This window comes from Phymastichus coffea, unplaced genomic scaffold (genome assembly GCF_024137745.1).
Source record: "Phymastichus coffea isolate CEN01 unplaced genomic scaffold, Cenicafe_Pcof_1.1 PCOF00005, whole genome shotgun sequence".
In the NCBI taxonomy this organism is placed as follows: domain Eukaryota; kingdom Metazoa; phylum Arthropoda; class Insecta; order Hymenoptera; family Eulophidae; genus Phymastichus; species Phymastichus coffea.
The window spans coordinates 3628177-3648939 of NW_026706816.1; the positions used below are offsets into that span (position 1 = coordinate 3628177).

Below are 20763 nucleotides of genomic sequence, written 5' to 3' on the forward strand. Positions count from 1 at the left end.
AAAGATATGCTGGAAAAAGATGTAATCGAACCAGCGACCAGCGGATGGTCAACTTCAGTAGTAATGGTTAAGAAGACTGATGGAAAATATAGGTTTTGCGTAAATTACCAAAAGGTAATTGCAATTACCAAACCTGATGCCTACCTTTTACCATATATGAACGACATCCTAACGTCTTATGTGAGACATGATCATAAGAGCTGCGACGAACAACTGTCAGAGTTCAACTTCGCGTTGAACTCGGCAGGTCATAGCGCCACTGGATATAGTCCTGCGATGCTCATCTTTGGGCGTCAGCCAGTTCCTCCTTTCACATTTAGAAGATCCCAAGATCAGCAGGCCCTTGAGTGTTCGGAGGGTCAAGCTGTAGTAGATTGGGCTGAACATATGGAGAAGCTCCCTAATTTATGGGAGTGGGCCAACTCTCAATCAAAGGAGGAAGCTGCGCGTCAGGTGACTTATTATAACCGGAAGAGATGGCAAACCGAGTTTAATGTCGGAGATTGGGTTTAGAAGGGGAACAGGATTTTCTGTTCGGCTGCCCAAGACATTTCAGCCAAATTGGCGCCGAAATACGCCGGTCTATACGTGATTGAAGAGGTTTGCGGTTCCAACAAGTACAGATTGAGCATTTAGCTGGAGATTCTGCCCGAGCTCTTCCATGCCAAAGACTTTAAGCCGTACTACGGTTCGAGGGATGAAGAGGAAAGCAAGAAACTCATCGATCCTCGCGATCTGCAAGAGGAACAGCCATTGAAGGCGAACGAATCCGCGAACGCGTGCGAAGATCCGAGGGGGGATTTATCGAGCGAGCGGATCGAATTAGCAGACCCCACGGCCGTAGGTAATGATCCCACCGAGACATTGAATTTGCCGGTATCTGCCCCAACCTAGAGAGGTCGAGGTCGATCTCGAATGATCCCAGAGACGGTCACAGGTCAAGCAAGAGGCAACAACTCTCTCTTAAAGGAATCTAGAGGGAGAGGTAGGCCTCGAAAAACTGTGCTCGTCGTGCAAAGGACGGTTGGGCCGATAAATTCAAACGGTAACCGACGAGGGCCAGAGCGTTCCCGCAATGAATAGCGAGGGAACGCATGTCTCGGTGGGATGCAGCATTTGATAGGGTTTTTCTTCGCGCAGGGAGTTTCATCCTAGATTTGTTTTTGTTTTGGATGTTACAGATGGACCGGAGTATCTTCGTAGAGGAAGAGACCTTCGAGGTGGTCACGCACATGTTGTTGGATCTGCAGCTGGGCCCTGATGCGATGCAGTTAATAGAAGATATGCGCAGCTTTGCCAGGATTCAGTTGGACGGGGCCACCCGAAGGGAGCGCCACAATACATCGGTGGCGGACGTTCTCCGGGACGCATCGTGGGTCGCTTCGAAGAAGGCTTCCAGGGACGCTTGTACCTAGACGGAGGACCAGGAAGAGGTCAAGCGTCCTAAGTTCACCGTAGCCCAGGGGGTGCAGACCCTCAAGTCCGGCGTACGCCAGATGTCGGACAGTGCGAGCCAGTGCCTAGGACACAGGAAAACCTGTGGGGCATCGTACTGGATCTGCAACCACCCTCGTATCCCGGATCAGCCAACTCTCCTCCTCGACTTCAGATACCTACGTCTGGGGATTAACGAGGTGGAGAGTGCCTGGCGGTGCGCAACGGACCTCCAATCTCAGGTGCAGGAGCAATATTTTAAATATTACAGCAAATATCTACAACTTAAGCCCCTTTTTTAATCACAAACCCTCATACATTTCTATAAACATATGTAACTTTCGTACTATGCGATCCTATCGTTGATAGTCTAGATGGCTAACGCGTGCTGCTTGATTTCATTTTTGTCGTCCCGATTTCCAGTCCTCATAGATACCTTTTTTTCTCACAATTAACTTGCACTAATGTTATTTAGCGCGCTTCGCGCTCTTTTTTTTAATGTTTTACTATTATTTATTACATTATTTGAAATTTTACATGTCAACTTCAAGATTTCAATGAACACGAATAAGTCGTACTGTTTAAAATAGACTACATACGTCAATATTTATTGATGAATAAAAATAGAACATGCATCCATTTTTTCTCAAAAATCGATGAACTTTTACTCATTTCAAGATAATCAGAAAAATTATTCAAAAGATTAATTCGACCTAAGATCAATAATGCTATTATACTATTATACTATTATACAACACTAAACTTACATATTCAATAGTAGTGATTATAGCTCTAATCTTATATTAGTATGAGTAATACATTTAACATCGTGTACTTTTTGATGCCATTATGAAAACACCCGTGAATATTCTTCTAATTTATCGGTTTTAATATTTTGATAATTACTTTCCTTTGTTCGCATACATTTTAATTTAAAATATACAAAAGATAAATATTATATAAAGATAAATTTTAACACAACGATATTGATTGTAGTATCGGAGATGGTTATAAATTTAACAATTTGTACAAATAATTTCAAAACATAATGTATCATGTTCTTAAAACAATTTACTAACATATTACCATTCTTGCAGTTTATTATCCATGTTAATTATTCATAAATTGAATTTATCGCTAAAATAGAAATCTTACACTCTTTGATATATAATAATAATAATATTTCAAAGTATAGGAAAATTCAAAATTTCGCGTTCTATTTTTGCATCAACAAATCACAACGCTGGATGTCAGCGACTCATCTTTTGTTAAAGATAAGATAGGAATAAAATATATAAAAAGTATAAAAATAAAAAATTAAAATAAATATAAGGCAAGGATATAAATAGGATAGAATCATCAGCTGTGTCTAACAATTTAATTTTGTTTCTTTTTTAACGTATTGGTCGTTGGTATCAAGCTTACGATAGGATTTTTCCATATCAACAGATATATTATTTTAATTTAACTGTTTTTTCCATTGTTCATCTGAAACCATTTGGAGAGTTTGTTTACATTTATAAATTAAATTTCAAAATTTATTTAAAATAAATTAACGGGGCCGACTGCACCGAAATAAATTTACAGAATGTCATATAAAATATCAATTTACCATTCTTCTCAATATTGATCATATTTATCCGAAGCTAAACTTTACAATAAAGATATATTCAATTAATTTATATGTTCAATAAATAAATGCAATTTCAGTGCATTAACATTACTTTATCGTATTTATTTAAGGTTAGGCCATTGAGAAAATGTGGAAGTCGTTTATAGTTTAATGCCTACAAATTATTATACTTATTAGTATTGATAGATGTAAAGTACTTTAATTAATTATTATGACCGATTTACTCATAATTGTGACATACGTGACGAAATTCAGGCAATCAGGTCATAAATAAAATTACTTCACTCAGCATCACTTTTTCATATAGGAAAATAAAAATATATAGGTTTAGATAAACTTTACGTGTTTTTACCTTCTTTTTTATTTCTTATTGTTATATTAATATTAACATATTTAACAAATTACTTTTTTCAAAAGTAGATTTTTCAATTTATTTTAAAAACACATATCACAGTGGAAAATGTGTATTAGTGATGAAACACGTTTTCAAATTTATGATTTATTAAACCAAAAACTGCAATAAATATAAGTAGTATAGGCTATAAGGGTTCTAAGCCACTTTTACCATGTGAGTATTCATTCCTTCCTTACCAGCAGTCGGTAACATGATTAATCCTGCATTACCGGCCACTGAAATGTTTTATCGGCCGATTTTGTATCGACGGTTTGCATTGAAGCCGACCGTGCATGTGCATGTGTGTGTGTATGCTTGGCCGGTCGGTAGTTATCGACGTGGGTGATGCCCCCCCCCAACCCCCACCCTGTTCCATAGCCCCCTCCCGATGATCGATCGATGATGTGTCAGATTGATGGAAAAAAAGATATATGATTCAGTGGGGATTATTATCGACGGTGGCGTACAGGCATGACGCGCCCAGTCGGTATATCTCATGGAATGAGGTGAGGTTTATTATTATTATTAAAAATATTGAATATGTTTAAAATTTTTAAAACACATTTATTTGATAAAAAAAGTATACATGTTTATTATATTGTGACGGTGTAGGCTGGTCATATCCTGCACCGTGTATGCCTGCATTCTCTCTCCCAGGCGAAGGCACACGGCTGGCATCAAACGCACGTTATTTTCACGTGCCTGATGCCTGCCTCTTTATTTTCAGCAACGCACGAGAACAGAAGGCGAAGCCATAGGCGCGACGACGCGATCGAGCATTGAGAGTGCGAGATAGAAAGAGAGAGAGAGAGAGAGAGAGAGAGAGAAGCAATATATGAGTCTAGTAGTTGGGCTTGGCGCGCGACACTTGTCGCGACTGGCACTGCCGCGTGCCGCCGATTAGGAGGCGAGTGGTGGGAGAAGGCGTGAGCAGGCTCTCAGGCACTCGCGACAGTGACGCGACGCATGCGAGTACAATCGGCCGCACTAGCTTGAGTGATCGTTGCCGTGAAGCCTGCCCTTTGTTCAGCCAAACAGCCAGCAGTCTTCCTGCAGATTAGCCGAGCCGGTTTCTCTGCCAGCAACGCAGCAACCAACAGGTTCTCTTGCCAAAACCGCCAGCAACGCAGCAACCAACAGGTTCTCCTGCCAAACCGCCAGCAACGCAGCAACCAACAGTCTTCCTGCCAAGCAGCCGGTGGTGCATCTGCAAGGCTGCCAGCGACAGCAACATCCGGCAGCATCGGTCAGGTTATTTGTTCTCCTCTCTCTTTGCATTTCTCTTTTCCTCGGCGATTTCGCGGTTCGTGTTGCTGTGCCAGGCTTCCCCGAGCCGGCGTAATTCCGGCAGTGCTTTAGTTTTTTTTAGAGTATAAGTTGTTGTTGAGCCGGTTAATGAGACGGCAAGGCGCACACGTGCCGGCCGTCTTATTTAGATTAAGCGACGATCTATTATGTTAATATAAGTGAAATTGTTTAGTTCGTCAGCACTTATGATAGTGCAGTTGTAATAAAGGATGAGTTCCTGGAATATTGTGAAAGTTATTTACATGCACTTCTCCTTCCTGCTTTACTAGGAGCGACACACCGCCTCCCTTACCCTCCCCTTAAATAATTCGGTAATAGTAGCGAAATTGTTGGCATTGAAGGCCCACGCTATTACAATATTATAATACTTATACAAGTTTTGTAATCTGATTATTTGTATTTCTTCTTTTCATTGTCGAACTGTGCGTAGCCTTTTTGTTCTGGAAATTGAATAGTGTTGGTTGAAAATTTGGAAGTGACTTGTTTCCATGTAGATTGTTTTTTCTTTTCATCGAGTCTTCTTGGGGAAGACGCGAATACTTGACTGACGGATAACGGTCCATTTTATTCAAATGCTGGCTGATGAATAATCTGATCCTTGCGTTGTCTTATTTATAATAGCTGACAATTACGTTAGTTACACAGCCAAGAGAGTAAATTGGATTCTGTGTTTGATAATTTTCAATCTTGGTTTTCAGAGGTTGTACGCAGAACCATCTTCAATATGTGTAGGCCGAGTAAAGAGGAATAATTTTCACTTTGAAAAGTTTAACTTTGAATTTTAGATCGGAATCAGTATATTCATAATGTAGATATAAAACTGTAAATATCAAACGTACATCCATAACCAATTCATTTCGAAGATAATTGTCAATGATGATGCGAACACATTCAGCAGCATATTGTATAAAAACGTTTATTATAGAATGACTAATATTGATCACTACTTTTGTAGCTAACCTATCAGTTCTAGAACTAGGAATATCTTCCTGAGTAAATTTATGACCAAGACCGATTGAATATTCAGGTAAATTGTTCGTTTTCTTATCCTTTGTCATGTACCAGATACCTTTCAATAAGGCTATAGAATATTCAATTATTGTGAGATTATGTGTTGATAGGTTGAAAATGTTAGAAAAATGTATCAGGTACGCACCTTCATCAATGAGTGACTGTACATAATTCATCGTTGTTTGAATCATAAAATCATCTATATTGTACGGTTTACTTAAGATATTCATGTAAGCAGGCTATAGCTCGACTTCGAATGTTGGTACTTAATGAATTCATAATGTGTCTGATGCTGCTGCAGACGGCAAATGAGCTGCAGCGAATGAATCGCGCTCCTTTTGTAACGGCAACTGCGTCATGGAGAGGGTAAATGACTCATTCAACTTATGAATGTCAGATAAAACTTATATGATTTTCATATCAAGTTCTTCTCGATGCAGATCAATCAATGTATAAGTTTCTTTTAATTCAGCTTTCAATTTTAAAATAGAATCTTTAATATTTTCAATCTCTGTTAAAAGAATCTCATGTGAAGTTTTCAAATTTAGTTCGTCAGCTCCTCTGAGCTTGCGTCCAAACACATCAATGCTCATTGTTGAAATGAATAAAAAAAGGAAATGAATGGATGATAAATAGTAAATTGAAAATGCTTAATTTCTTTAAGTTTTTTTTATTTATTGAATTATTGTAACTTATATAAATTCTAATAAGCTGTCGCCAAGATACTTAACAATTCTTTTTTCAAGTTGACCAAGCAGAGTTTTGTACGATTCCGGGTTCACAATGAAATGTTCGCTTAGTTTACTGGGAAGGAAAATGTCAAACTCAGCATCCAGTTCGACGACGACTCTTGCTCTGAATTTTGTTTGACCTTTTTTCATGCTAGAAAAAAGTAGTTAGCGTAATAGTTAGAAGCGTACATGCATGAAAGGACATAGCCACGCGCACGAGTATAAGTGGCCTTAGTTGCGCGAGCGAGCATAAACACCATGCATAAACATTTTCTAAGTCCACAACCGAATGAACTCATCCTCTCGCTGCGAGAGTTCAGAGTTAAATGACTCTGCGTGGAGCTCCCCATCCTGAAGTAGCCTTTGACTTCTTATGCATTGATTGGTATGTAGGAACTTAGTCGCGCGCGAACATATTAGGACTTAGTTATATGCAAGCATATTCGAGACTTACGATATATTACAAGTGTCAATGTCCTCACTTGACTTTGACACTTTTTTAATATTAAAATTTTTTCAATCATTTTATCTTTTGCTATGCATTGATTGATAAATTACAAGTGTTAATACCCTCACTTGACTATGACAATTTTTTGAAAATTAAAATTTTTTCAATCATTTTTTTTCTTTTGCTATGCATTTATTGATATGTAGAAACTTAGTCGCGCGCGAACATATTAGGACTTAGTTATATGCAAGCATATTCGAGACTTACGATATATTACAAGTGTCAATATCCTCAATTGACTTTGACAATTTTTGAATATTAAAATTTTTTCAATCATTTGTCTTAGAATTCATACGTCTAATACAGTTAGTTCATTGCTATACATGTGTATAGTAACGAGTGCTCTCGGTTACGTTAGCTGATCCATAGTCGTAAAAATTTGAAACGTCGCGCCGAGGTCATGTTATAATACAAATTCCCAAAACAAAAATACACCTACTTTATCTTATTTTTAGTGGATAGTTCGATTTGAAAGAAAGAAAGAAAAAATCTCAGTCAGTGTAAAGCTGTGGTGCTGTTCAAATGTCTGAATTTGAAAGTGAAAAATGTCGCGTTATTCGAGGCGTTATTTCATCCATGAAATATGTAAAAGTGAAAATTGTGATCGTGCACATGAACATTTAATGGATCCACGACTTCAGCACTTAGAGATATCACCGTTACATATGCATGTTGTAAGTTTGTTAATTTTTATACATTGATATATGTGTTTTTCAAAAGTAGTTTTAACAGTGTAGTTATTGTTTTATTATTTTAGCCACTTAATTTGTATAAACGCGAAACTAGAGAAATTGGAACGCAAACCGATATAGAAGATCCAAAATCTGTGACTTCGAAAGAAAACGTCACTATAGAAGTCATCGTTCCTGATGTTGTATAAAAAAATTTTATCATCGCAATGGAAATGGAAATTTTCAAATTAATTTTTTTTCTAATGATTTATTATTCTGATTGCAGAATTTACAGAAATCACGTGTTGACGAAAAAAATGAAGAGTCGGCAACTCAATATTTGCCCGTTTCAATTGTAAATTTTTTAAAAAAATTTTAACGTCAGAATAAAAATTGAATTTTTTTTAAGTTGAATTAATTTTTTCTATTTTTGACACTTTTGGATATTGGTAATTTCATCACCGATTATGAAAAGGTATGTTGAAACACTATTTCATTTTTATAAAAAAATTATTTGCATAACGACTTATTATTCTGATTGCAGGAGGATTTTGAGCAAATGTATAACGAAAAAAAAAGTAATGTGGCTGTAACTGAATATTATCCAGTACCAATCGTAAGTTTTTATTTTCAAAATCATATTTTATAAAAAAATTTTTTGCACACCCATTTATTATCATAAATTTTTCAGAATCCATCAAACAGTCACAGTTCAACGAAAAATCAAGATAATACGCAGGCATACGAGGAATATGTTCCCTCTTCAGAGGTAAAATATTTTTTTAATTTCTAACGTTAATTTTTTTTTTAATTTTTAAAGTTAATCATTTTTACTTATTTATTTTTTATAGTATAATCAGAAGAAACAGTACGTGGAATGAAAACGGCAAAATGGAAAAAAATCTGGAAAAAAATCTAATAAAGTTGCAGATCAAAGTGTAGAGGTACTTATTTTTTATCCTCGTATATTCTCTTTTATTAACATAATTTAAATGAATATATAATGAAAAAATACTATTTTTTAGAAACAGCACCCGGACGTGGTAGACCATTTGGACATTTACAGTCCTAATAATAAAATTGAGTCCTTGCCACACGTACCTAAAAAGAAGGATGACAAATTAAAGGATAATAACTCATATAAGTCTGTAACGTCTAAAAACTCTGTAAAAAACACGTGACGATACCGAAAGCGGACGGACAAAAACAGAAGACTAATGACCAAAAAATTACAAAAAAAACATTACCAAAAATAATAAGTGACGTGAAGACGCGCGTTGTATCAAACAAAAATATAAATAAGATTGAAGCGACAAAAACAGACAAAGAACAGAAACTTCTTCACCATTCCACAACACAATCATTAAAAAAAAATATAAAACAGACAGACAAAAATACGGACGCGACGAATACTCGTAAATCGCGACCAAAAATTAAATAACGAAAACCAACTTTTCGTTCAAAGTCAATTAGCAGTACCACGAGTTCTGATAATTCACCTCCTCCGAAGAAAAAAAAATCCCCCCCAAAAACTTCTCCAACAAAAAAAATTGTAATAAGCTCGTCAAGTTCCTCGAGTTCCTCGAGTTCAAGTTTCTCTAGTTCAAGTTCAAGTTCCTCTAGTTCTTCCAGCATCTCCTCTTCTGAAAATTCCCCACAAAGACAAGACTCCAATGACAAACGTACTCCTCCAGACACTAACACATCTCGACCAAAACCATTTCAATATTCTCGAAAACGATCGAGTTCGTGTTCCTCGATACATAAGCGACTGAATGAGTTTTAAAATTTTAAAATGTAAATATTTTTTATGTACTGTGACGGTAAACGTCTTATTAGCGCTGACAGCCCAACCATGCGGCTGCCTGCGGGGGCAGCACCTATTAGTTGGGGAAAGATGTGACGAGGGAATTCGGCACGCGACGGGACGGAACGCGCGCGTATGAAAATGAACCAGTTTAAGATTAGAACCCGCACACTCAGCTGCTGCTAGTGACAATTTGAGTTTTTCCCGAGTTTTCTTGGAGTGCTAAGATGAGTCAACTGATAAGGATCGACAGGAGCTGTGCCTGAGCCAGATCAGGGCGAGTGTGTGCTAGCGTGCGAAAACGCGAGATACCTCGTGACAAAGACAGACTTTCCCGAAACTAGAGTGCGAACTTTTTCTCTCGTTCACGGTGCAATTGTTGATAAGGTAAGCTGGCCAGCTTAATTTCGGGATTGCTATGACTGCTAATCACTAATCTTTCGTACTCCATAAGAAGCGTGCATGTATTAACTCGGCGAACAAAGTGCGGCGACCGATCCGATACTGCATGTTATTGTCGCGCGCGCGATACAATGCAGAAATAAGAGGAAATAAACGATCTTGCATGTGACATTGTCTATAATTTCGATGTTATTATTTCGCACTAGTAGAAAGTTGGTTGACTGACGCCCGTTCCCTCCTGCTCTCCGGTTTATGAATTTAAACGTGTAGATAATCCCGCGCGCTCTTCGACGTGATCGCGCGCATAAATAATACGACGGGTATCAACCCCGTTACAGTACGATTGTAAATTTTATACTTTTATACTTTTATACTTTTATACATTTATACATTTATACTTTTATAATTTTATACTTTTATAATAAAAAGAATATATTAAAATCTTGTGTTAATAATTTTTTATTGGAAAGTATTAATTCATCTTTAAATTAAACAAAATATGCATCATAAATTTGCTTTATTTTCTTGCGGCAAATAGAACAAGAACTTAATCTGATTGAACATGTGGAGCATGTTGCGATATGTCCACAAGGTAAAAAAATTTTTTTAAGTTCCTTAGTGAAGCATATTTTGCAAATTCGTTCATCGCTAACTTTATCGATATTTTCGATGGTGATGATGTGATTGAATCTGTATTTATTGCAATCGGTCGGTACTCAAGTTTGTATATACCACATACATCAAAACTTGGTGGATTTGGTAGAGGTACGGTACTCGGATCAACTCCGATCGGAATATTATCACAAGGTACGTTGCGAATGAATCGACAGCGACCACCCCATCGTTAGTGTTCCATCTTAGGATCGTTACCCTCTTTCCAACGACAAATCTCTATCTTACACTCGAAGCATCGAACTTTGTCAATTTCATTCACAATGTAAAATCCGGCAGCTGCTAAATCCCTAGGCTGCACATATGAGCATGGCCAGTTGTCAAAGCATTGCAGCCTAACTTGTTCAGATCTGGAAAAAGTGAATTTGTAAGAAAAAAATTACTAAGAATACTTTAAAATAATTACCTATAGTCTGACATGGCACTTCAATGCCAAAATGAAGAGTCTGAGATAGGAACTTCAGATACCTGTAGTACATGTGGTGGAGATGATTAATAATACATATATAAAATAGTAGAAGTCGATTTCAATTCATTCGTGATCGATACCGGCAACAGTCAACGTCTATGCTAAAATACAAAAATGGAAATTTTACAAAACTGTTTGGAACACTTCCATCTGATTGAAGGAGCTGTAATTCTTATTATTTCTAAAAACCTTCGTGATGAAATAATTATAGAACGATGGAAAAAACAATGTGTCTTATCTTTGCGAACTTTGAAAAAAGTTTTGAGACCGTCATCATCGCTTAGTGTGCCACAAAAACAATCATTGCTCAGTACCATTGGTAAACTTGAATGTATTTATTTAAGACTAGAAAATTGTAGAGTTCATGGAAGAGGTTTGGATGATAGTATAAAAAATCGTATACAATGGGTGGACTTGGAAAGCGCATTCGAAAACCGTTTGAAAACTAGTATTATAGCAAATATTCAACACATTGATATTAAATCATTCTTAAAAGATGCTTGCGATTTATTTGCAAGACATGTCAAAAGTATTTTAAGAGTGAATAATGCTTGTAAAATTAATGCTGTACTATCATGCAAATTTTGGAAATATTCAAGTAATCAAGATAAATTGAAAAAATCTTTTGACATAAAGCATTTTACTACTCGAAATATTGAAGTACGAGTATATCCTTCAAACCCTCTCAAGAAATGGTTTGATGATAATATTAAAAGTCCATTATTAAAAGAGGTGGAGGAATTTGAAAGTAACGAGTCAGGTTGGTCTTTGGATTATTCTATTATTCTTTCTATTATTGATCTTCAAATTAATATTAATAAATTAAATCCAATGCGAAGTGGAAGTTCTTATATACCTTTACCAACATTTTTAAAAAACAAGCATGCTTGTATCAATGTAGAAAATAATGATAAGAAATGCTTTATATGGGCAATCTTAGCAGCTTTATATAAAATTCAATATACAAATCATTCTCAAAGAGTAATTCATTACATATCATACGAGAATAAACTCCATTTGAATGGTATATCATATCCAGTCTCTTTGAATCAAATTTCAAAATTTGAAAAACAAAACAGCATATCAATTAATGTGTTTGGTTTAGAGGGTAAAAAAATAATTCCTCTTTATCATACAGATGATAAAAAATTAAATCATGTCAATCTTTTATTGATAAATGATGAAATATCAAATAATTATCATTATATTTATATAAAAGACCTTGCAAGATTAGTAGGAAGCAGTTTATCGCGCTGCAAAACTAAAAAATTTATTTGTGATCAATGTTTGCATTATTTTAACACCTCAGAGAAACTCGTTGTCCATGAAAGGAACTGTAAACAAATAAATAATTGTAGTGTACAGATGCCAAGAAAAGGTTCAAGATGTGATTGAATTCAAGAACTATGGATTCAAATTAAAATCACCATTCATTATCTATGGAGACTGTGAATGCTTATTAAAAAAACCAAAAGTTGATGAGCAAGATGTTCATAAAAATACGATTACTATTCAACGCCACGAAATGTTTAGCATAGGCTACTACTTGAAATGTAGTTATGATGACAGTTTATCAAGATATAATTCTTATCGCGGGCCTAAGCCAGCGAAATGGTTCGCAGAAGAGTTAAAAAATATTTCTTATTACATAAAAAATATTTATGATGATCCAAAACCTATGAATGATCTTACGCCAGAGGAAATCACTCAATTCGAGGCAACAAACGTATGTCATATTTGTGAAAAATCAATTTACGAATCAATGAAATTTTATGACCATTGTCACTTGACAAAAATATATCGAGGTGCAGCCCAACAAAGTTGCAATCTGAACTATCAAGATTCTCGTATAGTACCTGTAGTTTTTCACAATCTTAGTGGTTATGATGCTCATTTTATTATTCGTGATATATCCAATCACTTTTCTGAAAATATTGAAATTTTACCTTTGACGAAAGAAAAGTATATTGCATTCACAAAGACTGTTGCAGACACTGGAATCAAATTACGATTCATTGATTCATTAAAGTTTATGGCTTCGTCACTTGACAAATTGGCTTCTTATTTGGATAGTTATGAAATTGTGAATTCAGAATTTCAAGATACTGAAGAAAAAAAAATAAATTTGTTTTTTATTTACACGGAAAGGAGTGCTTCCATGTGAATACATCAATTGCTGGGAAAAACTTGAAGAAATCAGCTTGCCTGAAAAAAAATACTTTTACAGTTGTCTTACTGATTCAGAAGTATCGGATGCTGATTACGAGCATGCCCTCCAAGTTTGGAAAACATTCATCATAAAAAATTTAGGTGAATATTGCGATTTATACATGAAAATCGATATTTTATTACTCGCAGAAGTTTTTGAACAATTTCGCGAGCAATGTCTAACAGCGTAAGGTCTAGATCCAGCCCACTGTTACAGAACTCCAGGTTATTCATGGGATGCAATGCTCAAGTTTACAAAGATATCATTAAGACTTTCGACGGATATAGATATGCATTTATTTATTGAATTAGGTATTCGTGGTGGTTTGAGTCAATGCTCAGGTCGATACGGTGCAGCTAACAACAGATACATGAAAAAAAAATTTGAGAGTAGCGTAGAAGAGGAGTACCTTGTTTATTTAGACGCTAATAACTTGTATGGATATGCGATGACATAATATTTGCCACGAGATAAAATTGAGTGGGAAGAAAATTTTGATAAAATTGACTTTCTACAAGTTGCAGATGATGCTCCAACGGGTTATAGTTTAGAAGTCGATTTAGATTATCCGCAATCGATTCACGATGAGCATAAGGATTTTCCATTTTTCTCAGAGCACATCAAGCTTCATGGTTCTAAGTATGAAAAATTATGTGTTACTCTAATGAATAAGAGAAATTATGTGATACATTATCGAGCTCTTAAACAAGCTATTGAACATGGACTCACGCTTGTAAAAATTCATAGAGTATTGATATTCGAGTAATCTGCATGGCTAAAACCATACATCGACCTGAATAGTTCGATGAGAGCGAAAGCTAAAAATGAGTTTCAAAAAAATCATTTCAGACTCATGAATAATAGTATATATGTTAAAACTATGGAAAACATTCGCAAACATGTTGATGTAAAACTTTTAACATAGTGGGATGGACGATATGATGTGGAAACTTTCGTTTCAAAACCTAACTTTCATAGTAGAGCTATTTTTAAAGAAAACTTGGTCGCTGTTCAGTTACGTAAAACTCAGGTATATTTGAATAAACGTATTTATGTCGGTCTTACAGTATTAGACATATCCAAAACATTAACGTACAGCTCTCATTATGATTACATGAAAAGAATGTGTGGAAAAAACTGTAAGCTTCTCTATACGGATACTGATAGTTTCATATACTCAATAAAGTGTCAAGACATTTATGCTGATATGAAAGCTAACATAAATTATTTTGACACTTCTGACAATCCTGCTGACAACGTATTCGATATGCCAAGGGTAAATAAGAAGGTAGTTGGTTTAATGAAGGACGAGTGTGATGGAAATATACTAACAGAATTTATGGGTTTCAGCAGTAAAATGTACTGTACTCGTGTAAATGGTATTGATGCTATGAACAAAATTAAAGGTGTGAAGGCTTCCGTTGTCGAGAAAACTATTGAATTTGATCATTATTTGGACTGTTTACGAAATTTACATATTCATAAAAGACAGCAATGTGCGATCACATCTAAATTGCACAATGTTGAAACTATTCAACAAAGAAAAATTGCATTGAATCCTTATGATGACAAGAGATATCTATTACCTAACAGTAATGACACTCTAGCACATGGACATTACAAAATTAGGTAAGTTAAAAAACATATGAATATTTTTTTAATATATAATCATGGAACAGATGCGTAATTAGTCTTAATCAGTGTTGTTTAATTTCAAATTGAGCCAGAAAAATAAACCATCCAAGTCTGTACGTTTTCAAGAAAAAATTCAAATACATGAGATGATTACATGGGCATACACACATCGAACTGCTCGTCATGGAGAATGGATGCAGATGGCTCGTGATAGAGAACGGTTTAAAATGAGAATCAATCGTTTGAGTGAAATTATTACACCTGTACTCGTAAAAAAATGTATAGAAATGAAAAAATAAAAAAGCAGAATATATTTTATCATTTTATTTATTTAATACCGTTTACATATCATCTTTATAAACATAACTATTATGTGATTCGTCAAATCCTAACCATTTTACATAATAATAATCACCATGTTTTTTTACAACTTTTTCTATCAAATAAATATCTGGATATTTTGTCTTGAGTAATTCTTCTTCGTAAAAGCCACCAGCGATAGGTTTGTCTTGATAATCTTTCAAACGATAAGTAAATGGAACAGTTTTCATAACTTTATAAACTGTAAAAATTTCTGTTGACCAATTCGGTGTATAGCCTTTCTCAAAAATCTGTTTACTTTTGCTTACTCGTACTTTGTCACCAACTTTGAATTTTGCACGTTTCGTTAGAGGTAGAGTTTTTTTTCGCAGACAGTCGTTTCAATATTTCTAAAACTCTAGCAGCAGTTACTTCGATAGGTTTCATTCCAATTGTTCGATGTTTGGAGTTATTGTATTGTGAAACTAGATCAGGTAGTATATCCAACCATTTACGATTACCATTCAGCGAGAACCTTTTCTACATCTTATTTTTCAAAGTTCTATTAAATTGTACACAAATTGATGCTTTCAATTTACTATATGTAGAATACATATGAATTTTATATTTGGTCATTAAACTTTCAAAATCTTTACTATAAAATTCACGACCTCTGTCAAGAGATATCTTTTTTGGCACGTCCTTTTTCAAGTATGGTTTTCATAGCCTTTGCAACATCTTTACCAGTTTTTTGTTTGACTGCCTCATAGCAAGCGTACTTGGAAAAGCAGTCAATAGCGCACAAGATATACTTGTAATTTTTATTTTCTCATTGATATGGTATCATTTCAACAAGATCGATTTACCATGTCTCGTCAATATCATGAATGTCAAATGATCTTCTTAAATAATTACGACGAGCTGGCTTATGAAGCTCATCTACAGCTGTTTTATACTTGTTGTTCATTTTTTTCAAACGCAAAAGTTTTTCTTCAATAGCATTTAATTTTAAATTCAGTGATGAAATATTCTTATTAATAGTTAACAATTTTTGTTCGATATCAGTGTACGAGGTGTGTTCAAAAAGTAACGAGAATTTTTTAATTTCGCGGGTTTGGAGAGTCCGCTTGTATAAAATTTTTTTTTATTATGTTGGTACACATGCCCCTGAAGTACGATAAAATTTTCAGCAATATTCATTGCTTACTTTTTAAGTGGCAGCCGCTAACGTTAGACGTGTTTTTCGAGCTCGGCGATTTTCGTTTGTGAAAAAAAATGGATCAAAGAATTTGTATTAAATTTTGCGTAAAAAATGAAATAAAGTGTAGTAAAGTTTGTCAAATGTTAACAAAGGCATATAGTGAGTCTGCTATGAGTAAAGCAAGGATTTATGAGTGGTATAAGCGTTTCCAAGATGGCCACGAAAACGTTGAAGATGACGAACGACCCGGACGCCCAAGCACATCAACAACCGATGAAAACGTGAAAAAAGTGAAAGAAATGGTTATGAACGATCGCCGAATCACAATCAGAGAAGTCGTCGATGATGTTGGCATATCAGTTGGCTCATGCCATCAAATTTTTTCGAATGTTTTGGGTATGAAACGTGTGGCAGCAAAATTCGTTCCAAAATTGTTGAATTTCGAACAAAAACAGCGGCGAATGGAAGTTGCTCAGGAGTCTCTAAATAAAGTCAATAACGATGCAGAACTACTAAAACGTGTTATAACAGGTGACGAAACATGGGTTTACGGATATGATGTCGAAACTAAGGCTCAATCGTCCCAGTGGAGGCATTCTGGATCGCCAAGACCGAAAAAGGCTCGACAAGTGCGGTTGAATGTGAAGGTTATGCTCACTGTGTTCTTCGTTTTAATGGCATAGTGCATTATGAATTCTTGCCACAAGGTCAAACAATCAATAAGCAGTACTACTTACAAGTTCAACGTCGTTTGCGTGAAGCAATCCGAAAAAAACGCCCGGATTTGTAGCAAAACAATTCATGGCTTTTGCACCACGATAATGCGCCTGCTCACACTTCATTGCTTGTTCGTGAATTTTTGGCCAAAAACGAAACTGTAACGATGCCTCAGCCTCCATATTCGCCAGATATGGCTCCATGTGACTTTTTTCTATTTCCAAAAATAAAGAGAACATTAAAAGGCCGTCGTTTTACAAGCATAGATGACATTAAAAGCGAATCGCTGAAAGAGCTAAAAGCTATTACAAAGATCGAGTTTCAAAAGTGTTTCGAGGATTGGGAAAAGCGTTGGCATAAGTGTATTGTATCCGAAGGGGACTACTTTGAAGGCGACAACATTAATGTAGATGAATAAATAAATATTTTTTTCATAAAACGAAAATTCTCGTTATTTTTTGAACACACCTCGTATATCAACTGATTATTTGAACTTATTTCTTCCACTTCTCGCTTCTGAGCATTAATAACGAGGAAAAATTTTTCCAACTCGTCACTGATAACTTTTCACAAAACATTAAGATTGACAGCGTCTTGAATGTCTGCAACATCAGCAACTATGCAGAGTCTCTTATTTTCTATGTCAAACTGACCATCATCGGTCAATTTGAATCCCAAGCCAGGTGGACCCTGAGCGGTAACAGTGGAAAGTGATTTTAATTGACATCCAAAGAGATCAATGCTCTTGATGATAATGAACTTAAAAGCTAACTAATACTATTAATATATAATTTCAGCTTCTCTTAATTCTTCGATTATAGACTAAATTTCATTCACATGATTTTGATTGCCTGCCTATGTCTCTGCAATTAATAATCTAAGACGTTCTACAAGCTCATTGGGATCATTCCAATATATATAATCAGTAAGATTATTAGGCCGTGCAATTTTATAAGGTGACTTCAAAGAAAACCCTCTGCCACTTGGTGAATTATAAGGTGTAACTCTGATCAACTGAGATATAATATCTCGAAATTTTTCACTTGATTGATAGCGTATTTCCTCGTCAGGTTTGTAATGCTTTTTATATGCATTCGTTTTATTTATAATACGGCCGTAGGTACCTAAATCGTCTTGAGTTACAATGGAGCTATCAGGCTTTTTTTTGAATAATAGTTCAATCAATCCAGAGCTTTTTTCATAAGTATCTTTCCCTATAATAATTTTATTATTTTCAAAATTCACTGACCTATCAACAATCTTAAGAGTACCATCTTTATTTTGACGTAATCCACAGATAGTATCTAATGTTGCTACTTGATTTTTCCGCAACATTGATAAATACTTATTAAGTGAATCATTTTCAGGAGTATGAAATACATCAACATCATTATTTTTCAATTGTTCATTAGCATTCAATGCTTCTTCCAATCCACTATCATATAATTTTTCAAATGGTTTTTCCTCTTTTTTAGATAATTCTCGTATGTCATAGCTATCTTTTTCTTCTTTTTTAGGTTGCAATAATTTTTTACGTTTGGTTTTTCTCTGCTGACTAAGTGTTGTTTCATCAACCAACTTTTCAAGTGATTTAATCACAGGCTTGAAAGTCTCTTTGACAAATTTTTCAGTTGCTAATTTGTCAGAATTCAACAAATTATTTTTATGTTTTATGGCTTTCCGAGCTTTTTCCACTTGATAAAGAATACCAATCCGTTAACCTAACTCAGTCATGTTGTCTATTTGCAATCTTGTTGCCTACCGTCGGTTTTATGTTGAGTGATTCGCATTTATAATGAACTTATCAAAACCTTTTCTGAATCTACCAGCATCTATTTTTCGATCCTTGTCAATTAGAAGAAAGCTGTAATCTTCTTTCCAACACGAAAAACAAATTTCTTTAAAACATTGGTATGGCATATCAGTATTCACATGATCATTATACATATGTTTTAAATTCATATCACCTTGACGGAAAATTATTAAAAAATTCACGTTATCTCTCACTAAGTGATTGGGTACTTGAGCATATGATGGACATAAATAAAAGCAATCAACATTTCTATGTCTTCCCATACAATAAAAAGCTTTCACATTATCTTGCTTCTCACAAGCAATGTCATCAAAAATCATAATAGAATTTGGACGTGCTTCGTCTGGTGATACAACGAGATCATGCTCGCTAAAAGGTAAGTAGTCAACACCTTTGATGGGTTCAAGAAGTTGCTCAAGAAATTTGTATTTTGGTTGATTAAGCGACTTAGAATATATGTAAATATTTTCAAACTTTACACCATTAGGATGGGTTAAATGAGCTAAGAGCGCATTCGTCTTACCACAATTAGATGCATCACAGCATACTGCACGTATGCTGTCGGGAAATAGATCCCCATGTCTTTTACTTTCCTTTTCACTTTTGTCTGTCAACGCGTCAAAATTTATCACAGGAAGCTTGAGAGACTGTTCCTCTACATCCATTTCACTTTAAACTTTGAATCACAACTGACAATCGATGCTATAAAAGAGTGTATTTATAAGTTACGCATTCACTACTAAACACTCGACCATGATCGTCTACGAGAGAAAAAAGAAAAGGAAGACTGGTAGAGGTTTAGTAAATAACTTGATAAATAATCTACCCTTTGAGGCTCACATACCAGGTTATCAATATTGCGGACCTGCTACAAAACTATATAAGCGATTAAATCGAGGAGACCCTGGCATTAATCCTCTGAACGCTGCATGTAAAGATCACGACATTGCTTACTCTAAAAATAAGGATATTCAAGCATGAAACATTGCAGACAAAGTATTGGCTGAAAAAGCTTGGCAACGTGTACATAGTTCTGACGCTAACTTAAGTGAAAGAGCTGCAGCATATGCCGTTACAAACATCATGAAAGTAAAATCAATGTTCGGAATGGACCTTAGCAAGAAGCGTTCTAAGAAAAGGAAGACTTCGTCGAAAAAAAATTCTAAAAAAAGAAAGACTTTAACAATGAAAAAACTTATCAGCATGACAAAAAAATGTGTAACTCCTAATAATCATTCGAAAATTGTAATCAAGAGTGCTTTAAACGCAGCACGAAAAACCATAAAAAATGTTGGTGGAAAGAAAAATATTAATTTACCAAGAATACTTCTAATCCCTAAAGTTGGAGGTTTCCTACCAGCACTCGTTCCTGTTTTCGCGGGACTTAGCGCACTTGGATCTTTGGCAGGTGATGCAGGAGGAATAGCACAGGCTGTAAACCGAGCGAACGCTGCTAAAAAACAATTTGAAGAACAGTCGAGGCATAACAAACGTGTTGAAGCTTTAGCTCTTGGTAAAGGTTTATATTTGAGACCATATCAAAAAGGTTTTGGTTTAGCCCTCAGTACAAATAGTAAAGTCAAGAAGCCTAAAAATAAAGTTATTAAGAAAAAAAAATTACAAAGACATTAAAAAAAACTTTGATTTAAAACTGCCACGTCGTCCTTTAACAGATTACGATATAAAAAAGTATGCTCATGAATTACGAATTCCAAACATTCGTAGTGTTTTTATGAGAAACTCCCTACCCACGCGACCACGCGTCAACGAGTGTGCAGTTGTAAACCTTGATGATAATTCTGGACCAGGTACACATTGGGTGGCATGCAGAAAAAATGGTAAAAATGT

At 35.2% G+C, this 20763-nt stretch overlaps 1 protein-coding gene across 3 annotated transcripts in view; it reads right to left on the bottom strand.

The window, feature by feature from the left end:
* LOC131667620 (sorbitol dehydrogenase-like) overlaps positions 1-20763 on the bottom strand; it is a 918386-nt gene that overhangs the window by 816680 nt on the left and 80943 nt on the right. The gene's annotated exons all lie outside the window — the stretch shown is intronic.